The following is a 12,039-nucleotide window of genomic DNA, read 5'->3' as shown; positions in this document are numbered from 1 at the left end:
ATGCGCAACAATGTTGCAAACCTTTTCTTCACTATTGTACTTTCCCACACGTAGGCCTGGGAACCAGGTGTTAGGGGGGAGGGGTAATGTCACGTGCAGTATAGGTGGTACCTATGACCAAACCACCTCCCTTGACCAATCAGAAGATGGGACTTTGTCATTTTGCAACATTTATGGGTGGTCTTGGGGATCTAAACTTGTATAAATAGCCTAGCTTAGCTTAGAGAAATTGTCCGACTTGTCCGACTAGCAGACCTGTCACTGACCCTACGAACTCTATAGGTGCCTGATACAGAGTGCTGCGGAGCATTCTGCCTGAAACTTTCCACAAACTCCAAGGGGTGGAAATTAGTCCTAAGTGCTAAGCGAAGCACTTTGCTGGGAGATTCGAAAACCCAATCGGGGTTATTGGCGGATTCCGTGCAGAAGAGGGGGTAACGCTGGCGTTGCATCCGATGCTGTAAGGGGTTGGTCGTGCCTTGGTGAACCCAGTCCTGAGGGGTATCCTGTCCTGACTGTCCATGAGCTGTACCTGCTCACCTTCTGGTATTCCTGAATCCTTGAGGGTCCTTGTCCCGTTCTTTCCCAACTGACCCGTGGCCAGGGTTAGTCCTCATTCTCACCTAGGTAACTATTGACATAGGTGTCTGTCTATACTATACTCTCAACTTTTCCTCCTCTGATTAAAGCAATCTTGCCTGTGATATTCTCCATATCTCCTTTGAATGTAATTCTATGCAATTGATTATTAGAAAATGTTCCACTTTTACCCTTCCTATAGGACATTGTTAAAACCCGACTGTTTATCTAGCTTGTTCCACTTATTCCCTTTCCCTTAGTATGGTTGCCGTGAAGTTAGAAAGATAGCATAAGGTTTAGGAAGTAGTATAAATTTATTAGGTCACACATTTAGGTTTTCCTCATGTCCTTGCCCAGATTAAACTGTATTAGATAAATATTCATTATGATTCATGCCCTATAGTTATTCCCTTTTACTCTATGATACTCACTCTCCTCCAAAGTTATATTCTGGTTCTAATACTTATCATTGATGTATTATTGTGCATTTGCCTGCTTGTAATGGCATTTTCGTCCTAAACTTATACTATATAAAACCCTTAAAACCAACAAGGTGTCTGTGGTCATTATACATTAAAGTAAATACTAAAAGGTATTAAATGTGTAAAGTAGAATTTTCTCCTTTTTAGGAAAACCCTTATCACCTGTCCACTGCTAGCTCCTGATCTGTCAGGAGTAATGTGCCTGTGGTAAGTCAGGTATATGAATAGAAAGTGGTGTAAGAGTCACCCAACCGATTACTCATAAGAGCGTGCGTGAAATCGCCTGGTTCACCCCAGTATAAAACGTTAACATTGGAAATAATCACGCAAAGGGCCCAGTGCGTGGAAAAGTTTGGTGAGCCGGGTGACCCGCGCGCTCTATCATCGCGACCTCCTTTGGTGAGGAGATCGCCGATTGCCAGTCCTCATCATCAAGTTCTAGGCCGTCTTGGGTCCATCTATCCCGTAGTTGTGTCAAAAGGTCCACTCAATGAGTAATCAGCTTCTTATAAACAAGAGAAATGGTACTATCAGGCAGATAACCATCCAATATACGATCCTCCAATGGGGCTGTCTCCGGTATCTCCACCCCCTCAGGGACAACCGATATCAGTGCATGACGAACATGTGCATATCGGAAGTATTCTGACTCTCCTAATTCGTATTCAGTCTGTAAATCTACAAATGACTTAATCTTTCCTTTCACCCAGAGGTCGCCTACTGTGGAAATGCCAATAAGATCCCATTTGTCAAAAACCTTTGTGTTCCACAGTCTGCCGAGCCTCTCAGAGCCGAAAAGCGGGGTTGCCAAAGTTAAACGATCTTTCCATCCGAGCGAGCTAGTAGCATCATGCCATATCCGCACTGCTGTCCTAGTCGGCACAGTCAAACTCTTCTACACAGACCTAGTATACAAAGCTCTGTTGTAATTGCCTCCAGGAAGTATCCATCTATCCATGGCATAGCCGGGATCAGACACAGGCCCGTACATACCATAATTAATGGCCACCAATTGCGACGCCCAATAATATCTTTTAATATCAGGGAGTGCAATCCCCCAATCATACCACGGGAGCGTCAATTTATCCAATGCTATACGCGGTCTACCATCCCACAACAACTTCCGTTGCAAACCCTCCAATTCGCCAAAATACTTTGCTGGAATGATATCAAGGGTATTCTGAAGGGCATAGAGAAAACAAGGAAGTGACATCATTTTAAAGAGGGTAGCTCGACCCAACATAGACAGGGGAAGCCTCCGCCAGCATGCAACATCACGCTTCAGCCGAATCAACGGGGGGAGAAGGTTCTGTTCGTATCTGACAACGGGATCCATATATCCTGAGATATTTGAACCCATCCTTTGTAATTTGAATCGGACAATTACGAGGCAACACAGGCGAATCACCACACAGGACATACAAATAAGATTTCGCCCATTTTATAACCAATCCCGAATTTCTACCATAGGAGACCAGAACATCACAGAGAGCATTCAACGATTTCCTGGGAGAGGTCAGATACAATAAAATATCGTCAGCATATAATGAAATTTGATCTTCGAACTGCGGAGACCATCGAATACCCTTAATCGAAGGCTCCCAGCGAAACCAAGCCGCCAAAGGTTCAAGGGCCAAAGCAAACAAAAGAGGGGAAAGGGAGCAGTCCTGTCGGGTGCCCCTCCCAAGACAAAATGGTGCAGAAACCCGACCGTTAACCACTACTTGAGTGAGGGGTGCGGTATAAAGAAGACGCACCCAACTGATGAAGTCTGGGCCGAAACCAAACTTGGTCAATACTGCCCATAGATACGGCCATTCAACGGTATCAAAAGCCATCGTGGCGTCTAATGACGCCAAAACGGCTGGCTCCCGCAACATAGAGGCCCTCGCAAGAACCCCATGCAGACGCCCAAGATTTAACGCAGTATTCCTGTGCGGGATAAAGCCAGATTGATCTGGATGGATAATTTCACTAATGACTTTAAGCAATCTGGTAGCTAACAATTTAGCCAAAATCTTGGGTTCCGCGTTCAACAACGAGATCGGCCGATATGAAGCACATCTATTCCTAGGCTTCCCTTCCTTATGAATCCCCACTATCGACGCCAGTCTCTGATCTCGAGGGAGAAGACCACACTCCCGAGATTCTAAGAACATATCTCTCAGATAGGGAGCAATCTTGTCTGACCTAAGCTTGTAGAGTTCAATCGGGAGACCATTGGGGCCCATTGCCTTACCCGAATTTAGGGAGCGCACCGCTAAGGCCACTTCCTCCGCGGTAATCCTACCATCAATGAGGTCACGATCCTCGACAGATAGACACGGAAGAGAAATGTCCCACAACAATAAGCGAGAATCCTCCTCCGGTCTATCAGATACAGAAGAGTAGATAGAGCGAAAGTGATCGGCGAAGAAGTCCACTATCCCCTGCGGATCAGTTATACAAACACCACCCTCCGCTTCAACCTCGGGAACTATGAGACTAGCTCTGTCTTTCTTGTCCAGCCAAGCAATCAATTTGCCAGCCTTGTCACCAACGTCTTAAAGACGCCCTTGCTGTTCCCGACTAAGGGCCTTCGCCCCATCCGTGACCAACATTCTGTATTCTAGCTGCTTCAACTGCAGTACATGTAGTCTAGCGCGGGTAACTTCTTGCTCAAGCTCCCGTACTAATTTAACGATATCGGTCTCAATTCTAACCACATCCTCCTCCTTCTGCCTTTTGACCCCTGTAATAAGGGACCAAGCCTGGCCCCTGAGCACCGTCTTAAAGGCCTCCCATAGAGAGACCGACGAGAAGACTGAGCCTTCATTATCCTGGAAATAATGCTCCAACGCTTTGACCAAATCATTCCGAATCTTAGGGTTGCGCAGATACCTAGGGTTAATGGGGGCTATCCTCCCCCTGAGCCCGGAGCTAGTTCAAATCTAAGCCAAAGTGAGGAATGATCCGAAACACCCCTAGCCATACGAATGACCTCAGCGACATACGACGCCTGGGCCGCAGGTACCAAAACATAGTCTATCCTAGAAAGACTGCCATGGGCGCCCGAGAGGAATGTATATTGCTGCTGATTGGAGTGGAGCAACCTCCAGCAATCCATCAGGCCCATTGTCTCAATAAAGTCAGGCAACCACTTATGGGTCCTTCCGACATCCCTAGGGGGATATCGATCCAACACACCAGAAACTACTGCATTAAAGTCACCACCCAGGATCAAGAAACCACCCGGAAGATCCAGTATAACCCGTCCCAGGTCAGCAAATGTTGCAGACTGCAAGCCAGGAGGAACATAAATAGACACCAGAGAAAGCGTAGAGCCCTCCCAGCGTCCCGATACAGCAGCATAGCGCCCCCTATCATCCAAAACAATAGATTCCACCTCTAATGGAAGAGAATTTTTGAGAAGGATGCCAACTCCTCTGGAACCAGTCGTAAATCCAGCATGAGCCACTAGGCGTTACCCCTTCCTATTCATCGCTTTGCACGTATTCCCTATCAAGTGGGATTCTTGAAGAAGTACCACATCAGGAGAACGCCTTTAATCTTATTGCCCAACCCATTTACGTTCCAGCTCATCACCCTCAACCCCCTAACCCCCATCATGAAAGAGGAAGAAGACCCAACCCTCTCTTGAGTCTAGCACAGTAATGAAAAAGTCTCGATATATGGTGCCTTGCAGGAACATGAATAGAAAAAAACAAAAAAAATCAGTACCCCCCCAAACTTCCTGTTACAATACCCCCCACCCTACACCCCTGCTTCCGACTATAAAGCCACCCCAACTTGCAGTGTGCCCATCGCCCCCACATCTAAACTAAACTACGAGAAGTAGATCTGAGGAGGAGAAAGACTCCCTGATTGCCCGTTAACCCCCCCACTATACTACATGAATCAATATAATATCTGAACCATCACAATCAGCACCCAAGGTGTCCCCAGATACCAGAACCACAGTGCTTATTCCTGTTCCTGCGATCCCCCCTCCGCACCACCATTCTGTCCCTCTGGCTCCTGCTGAGCCGACAAGGTGTCCAACCAGTCAGCCGCGGTCTCCGGCTTTTCAAAGAAGTAGGCCCGCTCACTGTGTTCGATCCGCAGCCTAGCAGGGAAAAGCATAGAATATTTGAGTCCCATGTCCCGAAGTCTTCTCTTCACTCCCAGGAAACTGAGTCTCTGTTTCTGAACAGTCTGTGTGAAATCCGGGTAGAAACTGATGGGACGTATTCTCATACTTCAAGGGCCCACCCGCTCGGGAGGCCTGGAGGATGGCATCTCTGTCCCGAAAATTAAATATCCGAGCTATAATAGGTCTAGGCGTGGCGCGCACTCGCGGCTTCCCACCGGGGACCCTGTGTGCCCGCTCGACAGTGAAGAACTGACTCAGGCCTTTGGGTGCAAGATGATTGACAATCGGATCCTCAACAGAGAGGTCCGCCGCTTGGTCCTCCGCCTTTTCTGGTACTCAGATGATGCGCACGATATTCCTCCGGGCCCTCCCTTCGAAATCCTCCAGACGACGGACGACGAGGTCATTCGAGGCCCTCAGATTTCGGACCTCAGTCTGCAATTCTGTGACGTCATCCGTGAGACTCGATGTTTTAACGTTTAAAGATTTGACCTTTTCACTAGTTTTCGTGAGGTCAGTACGAATCAAATTCACCTCAATGGACACTGTGTCCAGCTTATGAGCAAGAGTCTCCATTTGCTTCCCAAGGGAGGATTTGATCCCATCAATGGCGGCCAATACATCTTGTAACGTTAGCTCCGTTACCGGAACAGAGGAATTCGTCGCCTCATCACGTGTTCCACCCGGTCCACCAGGTGATACCTTAACCTGGGCATAGCGGTCCATACCATTCGATTGGGTGTATCCTCCACGTCTAGTGGTCTTCAATTTCTGCTTATCCCCCTCCAGTTTATTTGCCATTTCAGCACAATCCACAGTTCATCGTACAATTCAGGGAGGGGGTATGACTTCCAAGTGCCCACAACAAGATCGCTCCCTCAGCCTCCGATCCGCGGAACACACTTACACCGCTCCCACAGAGGTAGGGAACAGGCAGGCCTCAAGGCAGAGCACCGGCGATGGTCGGCCAGAAATTCAACTCTCAATAAAAAGGATTTATCCCTCATCGGACTTTGCAGTCAACCAGCTCTTTGAACAGCGATAGAGTCGTCCGCGCTAGTGAAAGCATCCAGATCCGAACTCGATGTCGATTGATGAAATCGAAAGCGAAAGTAGGGCCAGACCGGCCACTTCCAGTAAATCGCACCGGTGTTGTTGAACTACACCTCGGGCACTTAGCACACTCAAGCGCCGGGCATCCGGAAGGTAGAGGCCGCAAACTCTTGAACCTCACAACTCTGGCATCAGGGGTCCGTCCGGGACACGGGCTACAGCGTTCGATTCTCCCATGGTTCAGCAACACTAAGAGTTCAACATCGAAATGGATAAGTGGCAGGATATATTCGGGTGGCTATGAGGGTCTCGGGAGCCCTGTGCTCACATGGTCATCTTGGATGCGCGCGTAGCTCCTCCCGCAAAAAGGTTTTTCATGGAAAGGGCAACGGATGACAGAGATATGATGGAAGTAGGATAGTTTCCTTGTTATACACAGCCTTATGTGTCCTATATTGTTTTAGGAATATATTCTATAATAGAATTTTTTATTGTTTTTAAAATGTTCATGTCATTTTATAGATGTGTGTATGTATCACAGTTTTAATACCGATTAAACGAGGAAAAAAGTTTGTGGAAATTGGAAGTTATGATGAATTGAGCACATTTATAGATTTATTGTAAAGGGCGATGTTTTTATGGGTTTAAAGACCTAAGGGTCTAATTAAACGTCATGTTTGACTTGACTTCAACTGGGTTTTCCCTTTTTTAGGTTTTGCCTGGCGAAAGCTGCGCTCTGCGCAGCTTTTTCGCGCAGGCGAAAACCTAATGAGTACTGTAGTGTGGGTTTGGGTCGGCCCTCGTCATTCATTGGCTGGCTCCATAAATGGAGCCTAGCCATTGGACGAGGGGCCTGTCCGTCAATGCCGGAAGAGACACGGGGGCGTTCCCGAGATTCTTTGGCTTTTGCCGACGTCACGCGACGTCAGCCGAAAGCCGGGAACGCCCCCGATTCTGGTCCGGCATTGCCGGCACCCGCCTTCCTGCTCCGGCCGTCGTCAGCGTCTCTCCTCCCCCTTTCCCACCCCCTCCCGCTTGTTTCCTGATGCCTGCCTTCTTGCTCCGGCCTCTCCTCCCCCTTTCCCGCCCCCTCCCGCTTGTTTCCTGGTGCCCGCCCTTCGTGCTCCGGCCGGCCGTCGTCAGCGTCTCTCCTCCCCCTTTCCCGCCCCCTCCAGCTTGTTTCCTGATGCCCGCCTTTCTGCTCCGGCCTCTCCTCCCCCTTTCCCGCCCCCTCCCGCTTGTTTCCTGGTGCCCGTCTTCTGCTCCGGCCGGCCGTCGTCAGCTCTCTCCTCCCCCTTTCCCGCCCCCTCCCGCTTCTCTCTGATGCCCGCCTTCCTGCTCCGGCCTCTCCTTTCCCGCCCCCTCCCGCTTGTTTCCTGGTGCCCGTCTTCTGCTCCGGCCGGCCGTCGTCAGCTCTCTCCTCCCCCTTTCCCGCCCCCTCCCGCTTCTTTCCTGGAGGCTGAGCCTGGACACAGCTCCATGGAGGCGGGCGGGACACAGCGGCTCCGCCTGGACCTCTCCCGGGCCGCTCCAGGCCCCTCAGGGCCCGCTCGTGCCCCCCGGCCGAGGAGCGAGGTGTGGGCCTACCTGATGACCCTGGCGGACCGGGGCCTGCAGAGGAAGAAGGCGGAGGAGGAGGCCAAGCACGGAGTGAGTGTCCGACACCGGGGGCCGCGGAGTGAGTGTATGGGATGGCATCTGTGGAGGTGATGAGAGGCCGCGTTTGGGGGCTGGGAGGGGAAAGTTTGAAAGGATGGGGGCAGCGGAAAGGGGTTGAGTGCTGAACGGTACAGGGGTGAGTGAGTGTGCTGAAGAGCAGGCAGGGAGTGAATGTCCAAGTTAAGTGGCTAAAGTGGGGATTTGGGAAAATGTATAGGGTGAAGGATTATGGTAATTCGGGGATGGGCAAGAGAATTGCTGCGAGCCGGGAGTAATAGGCTGGGTGCTGCAGGCGGAGAGGAGGATGAATAGGAGGCGCAGAGCTGGGGTGAGTGTTGGACGAGTGACAAGGAGGCTGAAGGCACTCGGGGCGGGATGATGGACTCCGAGAGGGGTCGCCTAGGCATGGATCGTGTATGTGTGGACCTCAGTCCACTGTATGTCACGCAGCGCAGACTGGCACAGGGAGGCAGGAGGGCCAGGCGAAGAGAAGAGAGGCAGCGAGAGGGGGTAGCGACTGGGAGGTATACTTAAACATTGTGAAAGGAAAACTGCTGTGGAGAAGAAAGGGAGAAAGAACAAGAATCGAGTTTGGAAGTGGGCCTCTCTAAGTAGACCTGGGAGAACAGAGAGACAACAAGAAAGAGAGAGAAGTAAAGGATAACGAGAGAGAGAAAATGGCAACATAAATGAGCAGGGCGACCACCACATCTTTGAAAACCAAAGACCAGCACGTTCCACAGACATAGAAGTCGGATTATTATTAGCATCCACGCTGAGGCACAAAATAACTCAAATCACAGCACTCACTTCAGAAATGTGAGGAACATTAAGTGCATGTATCCTCTTTGTTAACTGATGTGCTGTCTTTCAGGGGCCCTAACTAAAGCTGACAAAAAAAATAGGCAACATAATTCTCTGCCAATAGCGTTGCGCTATTTAACACACAAAATAATGTTGTATGGACAAACGTTTCACCCCTTTAATATTCTTTTTAGAACTGTTTACAGCAATCCCCATCTCAAAGGTGACAAGGCGTTGGTTTCAAGGATCCCTGTGCTGTTTTCCCAGGCCAGCTGTTTGCTGCACTCTCCCAGCCTGCCCTCTCGCAGCCTGCCCTCTCGCAGCCTGCCCTCTCGCAGCCTGCCCTCTCGCAGCCTGCCCTCTCGCGGCCTGCCCTCTCGCGGCCTGCCCTCTCGCGGCCTGCCCTCTCGCGGCCTGCCCTCTCGCGGCCTGCCCTCTCGCGGCCTGTCCACTCCCAGCCTGTTCTCTCCCAGCCTGTTCTCTCCCAGCCTGTCCCCTCCCTGCCCTTTCCCAGCCTGCCCTCTCGCAGCCTGCCCTCTCGCGGCCTGTCCATTCCCAGCCTGTTCTCTCCCAGCCTGTCCCCTCCCTGTCCTCTCGCAGCCTGTCCTCTCGCAGCCTGTCCTCTCGCAGCCTGTCCTCTCCCAGCCTGTCCTCTCCCAGCCTGTCCTCTCCCAGCCTGTCCTCTCCCAGCCTGTCCTCTCCCAGCCTGTCCTCTCCCAGCCTGTCCTCTCCCAGCCTGCCCACTCCCAGCCTGCCCACTCCCAGCCTGCCCACTCCCAGCCTGCCCACTCCCAGCCTGTTCTCTCCCTGCCCTTTCCCAGCCTGTCCACTTCCAGCCTGCCCACTTCCAGCCTGCCCTTTCCCAGCCTGCCCTTTCCCAGCCTGCCCTTTCCCAGCCTGCCCTCTCCCAGCCTGCCCTCTCCCAGCCTGCCCTCTCCCAGCCTGCCCTCTCCCAGCCTGCCCTCTCCCAGCCTGCCCTCTCCCAGCCTGCCCTCTCCCAGCCTGCCTTCTCCCAGCCTGCCTTCTCCCAGCCTGCCCTCTCCCAGCCTGCCCTCTCCCAGCCTGTCCTCTCCCAGCCTGTCCTCTCCCAGCCTGTCCTCTCCCAGCCTGCCCTCTCCCAACCTGCCCTCTCCCAGCCTGTCCCCTCCCTGCCCTCTCCCAGCCTGCCCTCTCCCAGCTTGTCCCCTCCCTCTCCCAGCCTGCCCTCTCCCAGCCTGCCCTCTCCCAGCCTGTCTCCTCCCTGCCCTCTCCCAGCCTGTCCTCTCCCTGCCTGTTGTCGTGTCTCGGCGGCAGCAGGCAGGAGCGTGCACTGCGTCCCCGAAGTAACAGCCCTAAAGCAAGCAAGAAGTACGCCCCCCCTCCCACCAATCCCTGTTAGGTAGTGGAAATTGTCCAAACTGGGGTGCAGACAGCCCCTCTCACCTTTCGGCCTGGTACCACTGCACCAACCGCACTACTTCCCTACTGACCGTTCTCCACTTCAGCCCCGTCTAAATTATAATTCACGCTTGTGACCCTTTTGCCTGCTTGTGCTTGTTTTCATGACCCTATTGCCTGCTTGTGCCTCTGTGTGCCCATGTTGCCTGCTTGTGCCTCTGTGTGCCCATGTTGCCTGCTTGTGCCTCTGTGTGCCCCTGTTGCCTGCTTGTGCCTCTGTGTGCCCCTGTTGCCTGCTTGTGCCTCCGTGTGCCCCTGTTGCCTGCTTGTGCCTCCGTGTGCCCCTGTTGCCTGCTTGTGCCTCCGTGTGCCCCTGTTGCCTGCTTGTGCCTCCGTGTGCCCCTGTTGCCTGCTGGTGCCTCCTTGTGCCCCTGTCGCCTGCTGGTGCCTCCTTGTGCCCCTGTCGCCTGCTTGTGCCTCAGTTTTCGTGCCCCTGTTGCCTGCTTGTGCCTGTTTTCGTGCCCCTGTTGCCTGCTTGTGCCTGTTTTCGTGCCCCTGTTGCCTGCTTGTGCTTCCGTGTGCCCCTGTTGCCTGCTTGTGCCTCCGTGTGCCCCTATTGCCTGCTTGTGCCTCCGTGTGCCCCTATTGCCTGCTTGTGCCTCCGTGTGCCCCTGTTGCCTGCTTGTGCCCCTGTTGCCTGCTTGTGCCTCCGTGTGCCCCTGTTGCCTGCTTGTGCCTCCGTTTTCGTGCCCCTGTTGCCTGCTTGTGCCTCCGTTTTCGTGCCCCTGTGTGCCCCTGTTTCCTGCTTGTGCCTCTGTGTGCCCCTGTTGCCTGCTTGTGCCTCTGTGTGCCCCTGTTGCCTGCTTGTGCCTCTGTGTGCCCCTGTTGCCTGCTTGTGCCTCTGTGTGCCCCTGTTGCCTGCTTGTGCCTCGGTGTGCCCCTGTTGCCTGCTTGTGCCTCGGTGTGCCCCTGTTGCCTGCTTGTGCCTCCGTGTGCCCCTGTTGCCTGCTTGTGCTGTGTGGGTGTGTGTGGAGGGCTCTGTGTGGCTGTGTGTGTAGGAAGCTTTGTGTGGCTGTGTGTGTGGGGGGCTCTGTGTAGCTGTGTGTGTGGGGGGCTCTGTGTAGCTGTGTGTGTGGGGGGCTCTAAGTGGCTGTGTGTGGGGGGCTCTGTGTGTGTTTGTGTGTCATTTGCGATAGATAAAGCTAGTGGCATTGTAAATGACAATGCCATTTATTTATGTTAAAAAAAAAAATATAATAATGTCAAGAGCAATGCCAATAGCTCTAACTTTAACAAAGGCAAAACCATTGCATTGTAAATGCTTGTTATTTATTGAGAGGAAGGAAAGGAAATAACGTACTCATGCCGAAATTTGGAAAACTATATAATTCAAAGAAAGTGTAGTAAGATAGACGGTAGTGAATAAAACGTTCAACAAAATACTAGAGAAAAACAGAAGGCGACAAAGTGTTATCATGATGTTGTAAATAGAACTCAAAACAAAGTAGTTGAGTTAGGGAATTAGGTTATCAAAAAACCTGTGAAAGTACAGAAAGGAGAATCTGAATTTACCTTGCCTGTTGAAGTTGTGAAAGTTTCAAATAGTGCAGTCTTGTTTAAGGATTAAGGAACTGTGGAGTAAGGGTGACTTTGTGCTATTGAAACCTAGACAATTAAGACTGCTAATGGAAGATAATGGATAAGGAAGCCAATACTTCCAGTGGAAAGGATTATTCTTATTGGGACTTTACAGAAATAGTGAAAATTATATGGATAATCATACTAGTGGTTTGTTAAGTAAAGGATACACAAATGAGGTAAGAAGGAATAAAATGGTATATGATGAAAAGGATTATTACAGTGGTAATTGAGACAACAGACAAGAATGTAGTTTTACCTACTAAACAAAATGTTTCTTTGCATAATGATGATAAAGATTTAAGTTCTGGCAGG

The 12,039-nt window shown here is 51.4% G+C and overlaps 1 protein-coding gene across 2 annotated transcripts in view; it reads right to left on the bottom strand.

Moving 5' to 3' along the window:
- The window catches only part of NUF2 (NUF2 component of NDC80 kinetochore complex), a 450,677-nt gene that overhangs the window by 417,484 nt on the left and 21,154 nt on the right, over positions 1-12,039 (bottom strand). The window lies entirely within an intron of this gene.

The sequence above is a fragment of the Lissotriton vulgaris genome, chromosome 1_1 (genome assembly GCF_964263255.1).
Source record: "Lissotriton vulgaris chromosome 1_1, aLisVul1.2, whole genome shotgun sequence".
NCBI lineage: Eukaryota > Metazoa > Chordata > Amphibia > Caudata > Salamandridae > Lissotriton > Lissotriton vulgaris.
Note: the sequence above shows the minus strand (reverse complement) of the source record. Positions and strands in the feature narration are given on the sequence as shown.